At 40.2% G+C, this 13048-nt stretch overlaps 2 pseudogenes; both read left to right on the forward strand.

Moving 5' to 3' along the window:
• The first annotated feature begins 2740 nt into the window (after nucleotides 1–2740).
• On the forward strand, nucleotides 2741–3289 carry LOC147890984 (zinc finger AN1 and C2H2 domain-containing stress-associated protein 16-like; annotated as a pseudogene).
• A 1591-nt stretch (nucleotides 3290–4880) lies between these two features.
• On the forward strand, nucleotides 4881–12887 carry LOC147890985 (NDR1/HIN1-like protein 6; annotated as a pseudogene).
• The last annotated feature ends 161 nt before the right edge of the window (nucleotides 12888–13048 follow it).

Consider the following 13048-nt stretch of genomic DNA (forward strand, 5'->3'; position numbering starts at 1 on the left):
TCCCGTGTGGACGAACATCCCCCTCAACATTCTAGCAGTGCTCATGCAAGTGCTGCTGCAGACCGACCTCACTTCTTTGCTCCGGAACAAGAACCTCGCTCGTCTGGTGACTTACTCTGTCCTTGCTTCCGTCTTTTTTTCAATTTTCGCCATCCTGTTACAACTCGTTTCCAAGCTCGTTCCCAAAATCAAAGGCTCTTGGATTTGTTCGGTTGCCATTCTCGTTTCCGTCGTTTGTGCTCTCGTGGGAACGGCGATGGCCCTTACGCTGCGAGCGATGGACCTTGTTTAACTCTCTCAATACAGCTTTGTGCTACTTGAATACTTCTATGTAGTAGAGAATACACCGCGCCATTTCCAGTAAAAACAAGCTCAATCAAAAAACTACCTCCGGATCAAAGGGGTCGTAGTGGTTCGGCAATGAACTCCCTATAATCTGTCAGCCACTGGTCCTCCTCCTTGTATATTCTTGATGAATGTATCGGCTAAAGCTGTTCACGATTCGCGATCCCAAAACGACGACGTCGAGCCAATATTGTTTCTTGTGAAGATTTGTATTCGCAGCCTAAACATCGTGCAGCTATCCTTCCAATTGAAACTGGGATTGTCTAGCTACGGCTCCATTGTTGCACGTCAGTGCTTCTTTATCACGTTTTTTCCTGTAACACCTCGAACATTGCCAGGATCGTGTGGGAGCAGGCTGGGGAAATGCTTCGGAGCTTAAGCAAGTTCTTCCAAATACGGTATTGGATGTTAATTGTTGAGGCTTTAACGCAGCCCTATTTACATAGTAGACGTGTTGCAAATTCCTCGCTTCTCACAAAAATGAGAGCTTATGCTCCTGAATTGACTTATACAAATTTTCTACTAAGTGGGGGTCCTATTGACTTATGCAAATTGTAGGGGTAACATCTTTCAAGAGGGTACCTCAACTCCTAGTGTAGTAACAAGGTGAATGATATTTAATCATTCATAAGGCCTGCCCAATATCAAAACTAGATTCGGGCAGGTAGCTGTATTGAGCTAGAATATGTATAATTGAATTTAGTGCTATTTCCTCGAAATTTTTAAATAATATTTTCCATTTTGACTTAATTTATGTATGTAAACTTGCAATTTGAGTAGGTCAAGTTCTCCATAACACTTGGATGACCGCAATGTGTATCTATAGGATGCATTATAGGATGCATTATGTAAACTTGCGATTTAAGAAGAATTAATTATGATATCAAGAAGAGCATTATAATAGTAGAAATATTTGAAATACAATACAATATTTTATAAGAGTAACAATACATGAAATTTTATGTAGTATACTTAAAAGTAGTTATTATTGAATTTGTTTTAAATGGAGTTATATATACTAAAAACATGACGTATTTAAAAGCATTTTTAAATAATAGTTCATACATGAAATATTTTTTGAGTTTTGGAAAAAATTAGTAATGTTTTGAAAATGAAAAAAATTGAGTAATAAATGCTATGAATTAAGAGTCCTTCAATACTATGACTTTACTATAGTTTTAAATAGGAAGTGCCATGGGTTTGGTTTTCATAGCATATTTTAGAAGGTAATATGATAGGCCTGTGTTGGTTATTTTTTGAATTTTCATATGTGCTTGGCACAAGAGTAATATTCCTGCATGGTATGGAACGACATTACGATGTTCTAGGGATGGACGGAAGTAGATTCATCTTTGTGTGAGAGGATCTAAAGTAGGTTTAGTTTCTAAATGTATAGGATATGGAAATCTGTATTTGCATTTGTGGTTTGTGCTTGAGTCAAATAGATTGCATGTTGTCCTACATGTGTGGATTTGTTTTCTCTTTATCATATAGTTAAGCTTTCTTTGAATTGAATTCTCTGGCCATTTATTAAAATCATTCATGTAAGGGATATATGCATCTATCTAGTTTGATACGATCTCTATGTCTTGTTCATCTACCCATAGCATTATGTGTGCATGCATAGATCCTTGATTTTGTATCTCATATCTTATGATGTGATGGTTGACTCTACCTAGTAGTCCTTTATCACACAGAATATATCTTGCTAAGAATTGTTGCAGTCTAACATGGAAGAGCACTGCGCATTCAATTGGACAATCTCTCCATGTGAAGTTCTTATTGAATTGTTTAGCAATGGTTTAATTATAAGACCAAGGAACGTGCCCTTCCTTGGGTTCATATCATTTTGTATTTTGCATATAGTATGTAGCAATTTGAGTTTGGGATATAGAACATAGCACTTTGCATTTTGCACATGGTACTTTGTTTTTTGAACTGTATGATTTTGTATTTTGTACATAGTATTTTTCATTTAGTACATAGCATTGAGCAACCAACATTTTTGCATTTAGCACATAGCACTTTTTATCGAACACATAAATTAATAAACTTAACCACACATTCATGTGGGGGGAGAGTTGGCACATTTCCTCTCCAAAAATTATAAGACCAAGGAATGTGTCCTTCCTTGGGTTCATATCATTTTGCATTTTGCATTTAGTATTTTGCATTTTGCAGTTACTGAGTTTGGGACATAGAACATAGCACTTTGCATTTTGCACATGGTACTTTGCATTTAGGAATGTATGATTTTGTATTTTGCACATAGTATTTTACATATAGCATGTAGCAATTTGAGTTTGGTATATAGAACTTTGCATTTAGTATATAGCAATTTTCATTTAGGTATTAGTGTTAAAATAGCTAACATGCCATATCAACATCTTGGGTCTGTTTGAAGCACTGATTTGGTCCAGATCATGATTGCAAGGGGCAGGCGAAAACAAGGAAAAGAGGACCTTCTTTTGCAGATCGTTTTGTACAATCTTTTAGAGAAAGAGCTTCCATTGTACTTGGACAAGGTTCAACTTCGTCAGTAGATGCTGTCCGAACAGGGTTGCAATCAGCAGCCTCAACCATTCGATCTTCTGCAGAGGCTGGTGTAAGTAAATTTAATACTCTTACCACTAGCATGCTAAATGCAGTGGGAGGGATGACCAATAAAGGCCAATCAAAGAAACCTGGACAAGGATCCAAAGCAATTAGACCACCCATATCCAAATCCATAGAGGTGTGTCCTCAGTGTGGGGCACAATTTTCCAGGGTATCACTTTTGATTCAACACGTTGAAAGTGCTCATAGCTCAGCCAAGAGTGGTATCAATCGGCAAATTGTTGATTTATGTCCAAAGTGTGGGAGGGGTTTTCAAGATCCTATCTCCTTGGTTGATCACGTTGAAAGAGATCATGGTGGCACATCAATGGATCATTTGGAGCAATGACTTTTAACCTTTACATGGTTGAATATCTCAACTCTTTGTCCTGTTGGGGATATTGATACCCCTGTCGGGCATGAAGCATGTGGGTGAGTGGGGAAACCTAGAAAAAAAGGAAAAGGTTTGACGTATGGGCATTCCAATTCATTTATTATTTAAAGGAAATTTTAAACTTAAATGACACTTTGGTCTTTTAAAGTATCTGATAAAATGCTATGGATAACCCCTCAGCATTTTGAGTTCTTGTTTTTTTATTGGATTTGTGCCGTATTATTCATTTACATGAGTAATCGAAAATGTGTATTAACAACTTGGTAAGGATTGACCTAGTTATACGTGTTCACGCATGGGGGCGATCTCTCTTAAGAATCTGAGCTTTAAGTCATCATTTGGATATATTTATACATAGGAAGCACAATAATATTGATTCTTTTCCTACAAGTGCTATTCAAGGATGAACAAGAAGGGGAAAGAGAAGAATAGTTCTGCACACTATGCTAAAATTAGACTTCCTAGGTGGCAAGGGGGGGATGCTATACTGCTTAGGGAGATGGGTTCGTAGGATTCGAATTCTTAGTTTGTCCCATTGGCCTACTGAAGAGCCTTTGGCAGAGCTTGATAATCTTGTGTGTGCATATGTCTATGGATGAACGATGCTGGAAGATGAGAATCTGATTAGCATCGTTATTAAACAAGTATTTGTTTCCCATGCTCATGAACAGTGACTTCTCTTGTATGCAACTTATCTCAAAAGCATGCAGACTACATTTGATTCTAGACACTTGTGCATGTTTGTATAGCGGGATTGCAGAATCCAGAATGAACTTAATCGAACAATCAAAGCTTAATAGTGTATCAAAGTGACATGAGCTTTCACCCCAACACTGGCCACATTTGGAGACTTTGGTTGGTTGTGAAATGCTGAAGTTAAAAGGTTTTGTCCAAAGTTCCATTGAAGGGCAAGTTGCTCCCTCCAAACTGACTGATGTGAAGACCTTGCTGCATAGCTGTTGTCTGAACTGAGGAAAGAAGGGTCAATCTCTCACATGTGAGCCCCCAAACTAGGAGGACAAAGAGGCTCGACCCCTGGCAAATCCTAGCTAAGAGTTTGGGGCTGCCAATTGGGAAGCACATGGACTGCCACGTAGTAGACATGGGCAGATCTACATGCACGGGTGCCTGCCATATGTGCAGCTCCATAGGCGGCCATGGGGAGGGAGACCTATTACAGATCTGGCTACCACATAGGCATATCTGCCAGCCTTGTGTGAGCAGAGAAGAACTGCCACTCCACCTGACCCTGGCACTCTTCCATCTATGTAGGCTCTAACCAGTATGTTGACATCCAAGTGTACCCATGTATAATGGATAGCCTTCTCTCTAGGCTCTGGTGTATCTCAATATATATTACCAGTCCTTCCCCTAGAAAGTCTCAACAAAGTTGCTTGATGAGGATGAGAAGGTACGAGTTCCATTCTAGAAGGGGAAAGACGAAGCAATTGTACGCCTATTTGGAAGGGGATGTGTGCATGCAAGGGCCAAATGGGGCTTAAGTAGGGCATCGAAGCCCTTGTGGAAGAGCCACTTTGGGTCGGCCATGTCCAGGTCGGTCTGGGGGAGCAGGTAGGTTGGCATATGGGGACAAAGGTTGGCCCAGCTAGAGGCCTGGTTGGCCCTGTTTGGAGGACCACGTGGCCAAATACAGGATGAGAAGGTTCCTCACTTACAAAGGGGCCGATTTCTCCCATTCACTTCATCTATTATGGAGGCTCAAGCCACTGAAGCCCTCTAGAGGCACGTGGAAAAGGGAGGAAACATGTTACATAGGGGTTGGACCATATTCCACTTTTGGTGCTCAATTAGAACAGAAATTTTGGCTGTCCACTTGGAGCTCAACATTGATGTTTCACACATTCAAGATTATAGTCATGAAGTTCTGCTGCATACATTACTGAGTGCTCCAAATTTGTGTCTTCATCTACAACTGCGTATGTGTGTTTGAGGGAGATTTGAGAGTCTTGTGATCAATGGGAACCTTTCATTCCATTTCAGGGACAGCGTTGGTATATGCTGACCTAGTATCTCTGACATGATATTTGTAGCCCAAGGGATGTATGTTAGTTATTTACTACACTTGAAGGAAGGAGGTGCTTTGCAAAAAGAAAGCCGATTCCAATTCAGTCAGGTGTGACTTGTTGAGTTTGGTTACAGTGTGTGGTGTCATTTTAATTTGTTACTCCCAGTTTCTTCAGATCCATGGCTTCATGATTTGAATTGCCAACTTCGCCAGGGAGGCAAGTTAGATGGGAGTAATTATTTGCTATGTAAGGTGAAGATTGGGAGCCACTTGGTAGATAGATAATTACTGGTATGGAGCTCAAAACAACATTCCACTCCGATTTATCCACCATTGAATTTTTTTTTCCCTTTGTGTGTCTTGGATCTTCATAGGAAAGAGGTGATAGGTGATACACTGTAAATCACATTTTAACAAACACGACTTTATCACTTTCCATATTAACTCCATCTTTTGTCATTCTGGTCATTGCACCTACATCTTGGAATGTTGTAGTACCAGCTCACAAATAGATGGATCTTCTTATATTATCTACCACTTCTCAAGGTACGACTGCCATTTTGGGACTTTGCATCTATTGAACACTTCTTTAGTGGCTTTACTTTTTTTGTTGGATGTGCTATGACCACCACCACTTGAAGTCACTCTCTTGCCTTTTGCAACATCTATAGTGTACTTTTGAGATTTTAGTATCGGCACTTGAAGCCTTTGTCTTGCTTTGCAATATCTATTCCAAAAAAACCACAATGTCAAAACCACTAGATCATAACTCAAATGTAAGCCCGACATTATATGTCTAAACACAACATGAATATGTTGGAAAGGTGTACTTCCCACTCGTAGATCGTGTACTTCCCACTCGGTGTCCAAAATCCTATATTCTTCTTGTGACACATGCTTATTGCTTGACATTTCAAAATTGTTCTTTGAGAATATGTAGGATCCGTCTTAAATGTTTTCTCGTGTGAGGGTGAGGTTAAGCTCATTGGGTTGACCCATCATTGTAGACAGAGGTGGAACATAAGCAATTGTTTTAGATCAACAAGGATAACCAATTTAACTTTTTTCAAGATATGACTAGCAGCTAACTTTTTCTATTTTTATGTTTGTCTATTGCCTCTATTCTATCTGTTTTCATGGTTTGGATCTTGTAATTTAATCTTTATGTGAATTGAATGTAGGTATTGGACTGCGACAGGCTTAATGGGGTCTCCATATCATGGCCTCACTTCTGATGGAAGCTACCCAGCCCAAGTACGAGATGATACTTGCACACTCAATTCTAAAAGTGTTTTCCCGAGTGCAGACCATAGGGCATATACAAAGACAGACTTATGCTTAGATGATAAATCTGGGTAGTGGGCTGTAAAGCTCTATGAATTTATTGTAGAAGTAAGTATAAAGTATATTGAGGTTACAATCAATTGCATTAAAACAATTGGAGAACATACCATATTTGATAATATCTACCTTATATGCCATTTACTATACTCTTTTGTTGATATGTTTTGGGCGATGTTGTTTAAAGTGTGAGATAGACGACTTATTTTGGACAAGGTCGGTCATTTTTGGGAGTCAAAAGCATCCACGTAAATTGATGGACACCTCAAGGTCTCATGAAGAGGAAAAAAGCACCTTTTGGACGAAATGAAGAGGCCCAAATTAGAACCACATGCCACCCTCTTTCACCGTTTTCCCCCTCTTTGGAAGGCTAACCCTATCTAGGTTGCAAAGATGCACCTTAGAGAAGGGGATAGTGGAAGTGCACATATATAATTTGAAGAGCTAATGAGGCAATTAAAATTTAGAACTAGGGTCCTAATACTCATATCTTGGTAGTGCTTAAAAGGAACATAAAGGCGCATGTTTGGCATACGTTATCTTACCGGCTTGCCATCTTTAGGTATATCAGTAATCAAACATGAATACATAATCTTGTAGGAGGAATCAACCTAAACTTGATCACAACTTCGGTGAGAGGCAAATTAGTTTTAAATGATCTCACATGAGAGGAAGTAATTAGGAGCCAAATATAGCTCTTTGGATGAAACTATCTTGATTTATAGTCTTGCCTAATCAACTAGGGAGCACATTACAAATTGGGATGGGATACCATCTTTCAATGACGCTTTCATCATGAGATTCCATCTTAGTACATGAAATTCAGTTTTCATAACTTTTTAGTTCGTTCCATTTTATTTAGGAGCTAGAAACTAAGTGCTTCCAAACTTACTATGATAATAGATAATGGAAGGTGCTCAAGTAGAATTTAGCTATAGTAGAGGCAATTTATGGAGACTGCCTCTATAGGGCTAGTGTTTATGTAGCAAAACTCCCTAGTGGAACTAGTTAATGGCAAGGATAAGGTTAGGTATGCTGCTTGCTGTGAGCTGATATGTTGAGTGTTCAAAAGGTTAGGTATGTTGCTTGATTGGATATTAGTGTTGGCTTGCCACAATGCTAAGACCGTTACGTTGAAGTTGTTTGTGTAAGTGTCTTTGGGCTGATGACACAGGAAAAGTGTTGGGTGTACAACGGTGGTTCAATGTAGTCTTCCTCTATTAGCTACTAATAGTGACGACAAGGCCTGCAAGAGTCCATCAAAGTCGAGTTTCTCTAAGTCATTGTTACTCAAGAAAGTGTGTATTTTGCGGTAGTTGTGTTTGTGTATGCTTGATTGTGCACTTAGCTGTAGGGGCGTCAATACTGTTGTTGATTTCATAGGTGGCCATGGAAAGTGGAAGCGACATACGTTGCCCTTCTTCTTGCAAGTTTTCTTGTGTTTGTGTTTTTGGATGTCCTTGTTGTTCAATGAAAATTTTGCAAAGTTAGTACAAAAGTATTGATCGACAAACATCATGACATTGACATCGGGAGATTTACAATACGTAGGCGCACCTTCAATCCATAGAAGACCATGGTCGTGTTGGCTGCCCTTGTTCTAGAATCCAGTCATGAAGAAAAAGTCAACCACTTTACCTAGTGTTGAGTGATCTTGTTTCAGAAATCATTTCATTGCTTGGAACTTGTGAACGTAATACCTTGCAGTCATGATTGGGTCGCCACGCACAATTGATTGCAGTGCTTTTGCTGGTGGAAGGGAGTTTTGTTCGGCGTGTGATGGGTTGAGTTTGTGCAAAAACTCTATAAGTGGCTGCCAGTTCTTCTTCGTTGCAGAAAAAGTCAAGAAGAAGGTAGGTGGTCCTAGTTGTCTAACCATCGCGAATAGGTTTTTTTTGAGTTTGTGTTTGTAGTCAGCAGATGTGCAAAGGCATGCAAAGTCACGAAACCCAATGTGTGATTGCAGGAGTCATTTAATGTTTGTGTCTTCAATTGCATATTTTGCTAATATTCTTTGTCCTCGCAATTGTCCTTTACTCATGCGAACCCAAGAGGACGACAACACTTGTGTGACTAGCACTTTCATCGTCTTGAAAAATAAGTTTTCTATGGATAGTGCAAACCGCCTATCTTTGTTGAGGAGCTCCCACCTTGCAATCTCTTGGTAAGAAGTACGGGTTGGTAACTTGTATTGTCGTGGGTGGCCGTAGAAAATCTTTGGTAATGCAGGCTCTTTGTAGTACTTATCTTTGAAGATGCTCAATAGGTTAAAACCCTTAGCAGGTGCGAGATTGATTGCTTTGTCTTGGAAGTCAACCACTTGCTGAGTTGTGTAAATTTTGTGTATGAGCGTGTCTGTTTGGTTCTCTTCTTCTCTTGGATCAATAGAATCTCCTTCGTTTGTGTCCACTACAGCGATGTTTGCACTCTGGCTAATGTGCAAGGTCCAGTGCGGGTCCATTGCCACGTTAGATTCTTTGTACAGTGGTAGGTCTAGCAATTCAACAAGCACTCTGAGTGTCAGTGTTGGACGCGGACCAGACCAGTCGTTTAACTATGTGTGAACTCAAGCTTTTGCTTTAGGGCAACAAAAGCTGTCGAACTATCATTTAAGAAACATGGCAGGATGCATTGAACTCGATCAACATCAGCAAACACGTTGACTATTGCGCCACAAAGGTCAAATTGTCCTTTGTATGTAAGCTCGGATATTTGCACGAATGGAATTCTGATGGAAATCAATCGTGCTTCAAGTGTGTTGAGTTTGTTTGTGAGTTCTTGGTGCTACATTAAAGGAATATTGCTAGAAGCATACTTGGGAACCTTGCTCTTCCTAAGTTGATTGTGATAAAGTTTGCAAAGAAGGCTTCTGGACATGTTGGTTGTTGGAATAATGCCTTGTGCGCACATGGACGTGTTTGTGGCTCTACGGTAGTGTGCTGCATTTTTTTCATGAACTCTAAAAACCCACAGCAAAGGAAGGAGAGTGATGGTGTGTCCGCAACACTTCTAATAAACTTTTTGGCTGCTGGGGATTGGTGTCCAAGGCATTCCCTTGTGGGCCCACTTCGTGGTTTGGAACTTGCCTAGCAATTGTCGTGCTAGGCACATTGTTGTGAGGGTGTGTAAACATTAATGATTTTCATGCTTTGTATATTCTTGCTATTATAGCTTGTATTGAATGTGCGGTGCTAGGGAAAGCAGCCAGGTAACATAAAGCAATGTCCTTCACAGTTGCTTGCAGCATTGTTTGAACGAGCAAGAGCAAAGTAATCTGATGCTCTTCACTCCAGTGATTGTAAGGGCGCTTCCGCTTATGTGTGTGGAGTGGTGATATCTTTGGTGGACTTGCTAGTTCATTTATAAGTAGCGTGATCACCTGCATTGAACCATTCAACAATTGCATTGCAGTATGTGTTCCCGATGCATCTTGTACAAGGACTTTGAAAGAGCATTGCAGGAACGAGGTGGTGCAGACTAGGCAATCATGTATGATCACATAAGAGTTTGAGTTGGATTTGAGAACATGAATGACACGTTCAAGTTCGGAAGTGCTCGAAGGTAGTGACATGGAGTCCGTGATAAAGTCCTTCCATGGAGGAGTTGTACATGCTGCACTAGCAAATGTGATCACAAAGTTCTTGCAACAATGTTTGGTACGTGTGAGTTGTGGAAAATTCAACCAGACATACCATGACATCATAGTTTTGTGGGTGCATTCTCATCAACTTTGTGTGTCTCTCTGTGTTGTACTTTTTTATGTCAACATGTGAAGATATGTTGATTGCTATTACAACATACAAAGTGTAGAAACAAAAGAAGAACAAATGAAACTATGAACCAAAGCCACAAACTAGGCAAACTTTATTGCAAGAAAGGTCGAGCAGATACAATGGCACTCCTCAAGTGTTTGCTTCAAACGCCACCAAGTGACCAGAACTGTTGATAGTGAAACTTCCAATTGGTTTTATGGCTGTGAGCATGGATCGAATAGACAAACACTCTCTGCATACAAATCCAAGAAAGGTGTCTGGAACTGGAGCAAAGCTTCGACCTACGCTTCTTGAATGGTCACAGATACATTGTTTCAATCATGGCAGTAGATTCGCCCCTTCAAGACAATGACCTTCAAAATGAATTGAATTGACTTGCAAGTGTAGCAGTAAGGGTGTTTTGGATCACAGCTAACACACATACTGGCGCAGTTACCACAGTGGAACTCCACTAGTTGGGCATTCAGATTCATGAAGTGTAGAATGCCTGAGACTTGTTCAAAGACAATTTTAAAGGTCAGAAATTTGATTGCATGAACTTTGGAAGGAGAGGGCAATTTGAGATTACTCTTTGGCCATAGCCAAGCTTTGACACTTGAGCCATGAACACTTGTTGAAGGTTTGCTTTCTTGTTGTTGTCATGGATCTTAGCTAAGATGGAGAAGTTGTAGAAGCCCAAAGTGTTCTTTGCTGTCATGTATGAAACAACTCTGAGGGTGTACATGACAATCCCATGTTCATTGTACTCTTGGATGAGGCATGTCAAGATGCTCTTCCGCTCCTTGACAAATGCAAGATGCAACAAATGAGTAGTTTTAGGACTTTGTGTTGAGAGGTTCTAAAGTAAACTCAATGTTTTTGGTCAAAACTTACAGTAGCATAATCTTGGTCATGTGGACTGCCAGCCACAATGATTTGGTCAATTGCGCCTCCTTCGCTATCTACCTTTATGATGACCACACTTATAGTGCCTGTAACAGTTGAAATCGACCCTTCCTTCATCTTCAGTGTCCAGGATGCAATAGGTGAGAAATCGACTATTGTTGTTTTGTTCACAAAGTGGATGGTCCCTTCAAATTCTTCTTCTTTCACCACTAGTGTGGTTGCATCAACATACAATGAGTAGTACGAGCTCCCTCCCTCTCCCAAACCTTTCTTTGTTGGAATAGCACCCTCAATCTTGTAAAAGGAATCTGGCAAGAGAATGTCCTTGTATTGTTGGACAAAGGAATGAGGCACAACTAAGGTAATAGTCTCACAATTGTGGCGATTAGTGAAATTAGCGCACAAGTGTGTCTCGCACTTGGCGTTCTTCACTTTGAAGGTGCCGTATTTGACCAAAAGTTTGCCCTCAAAAGCAAACCTATGTGTGATGTCATCTGTTATTTCACTGATGCATAGCAAGGGCAAACCATTCCCACCCCCTACAAAGTTATTATATGAAGTCACTATAGCTTTGTGCTCTATGGGAAAGTCCTTGCGCTCGACTGAAATTGCTTCATTAGGGTCCAAAGGTTGCACCAAATCATTCTGTGGTGTTTTCTTCAGAGACGATGCTTTGCTTGCTGCAACAATTCATGTAGTGTATGAATTTAAAAGAACGAGGTTGTAGTGTGCCAAATGACACATATTCATAAAGATTTCTTAATGTATTTCAATCAAGATATATTTGACTTGCATGTTGTATTGCTCTTTGTTGGTTTACTTATTAGCATAAAATGTCTTTACTTATTAGCATATGTTACATTTAAACACCTAGGCAACACACACTCAACAACACAAAATTAAAACACAGGAAATAGAAATTCTTGAAACTTTACTAAGTTTAAACAACATCAAAGTCAAACAGCTAGAGTTAATCAATAATAGGAGCAACAACAAGGCTTTTTTGCCCAAAACTATGCAACGAGAGAAGACAGATATTTAGGCTACGGGTGCTCACATCTTCAAGTTCAACTTGACGATTGCACCTATGCAGTCAGATGCATCTGTAGACACTCTGCACTATCTTCATATCGACGTGAATTTCAATGTGGAGGCAGAGAATCCCAATAAGAAGATTGCAATCTACTACGATGAGATTGACATCTCTCTTTATTGGGACAGGCTCCTACCATCTTTCTATCTGGGTCATGAAGATGCGACGGAGCTATAGTTGGAGATGAAGGGGTAGGATACGCCCTTGATAGAGGCCATTACGACAGGCCTGCAAGAGGCAATGAGTAGCGGTAGCAGCCTTTGGCTACAAGTCAACACTGTAACGCATGCTGGGATCAAGATTTGGAGCTGGAAGTCGGGAGATTCAAAGTTCAAAGTGAATTGCGATGTGGAGATCAACAATCCAGTAGCTCAGAGGGGTACCTGACTTCTCTCGAAGAGTTGCAAACTCAAGGTTGTGAAAATATCCCTCTAGAGTTCATCAAGACGATGGCAGTAAGCCCCTATGTGCTGCTACGATTGCAGAGACGAAGAAGCGGTTGGAACGTTGGACCCGTCACCGAATGTCATTATGCATGGCTGGGTAATATCTTAAATGCACACTTGGACACAGAGAATTCACGAATTAACACAGAA

The sequence above is a fragment of the Dipteris shenzhenensis genome, chromosome 18, assembly GCF_047967505.1.
Source record: "Dipteris shenzhenensis isolate YYH24624 ecotype China chromosome 18, Dip_SZ_1.0, whole genome shotgun sequence".
NCBI lineage: Eukaryota > Viridiplantae > Streptophyta > Polypodiopsida > Gleicheniales > Dipteridaceae > Dipteris > Dipteris shenzhenensis.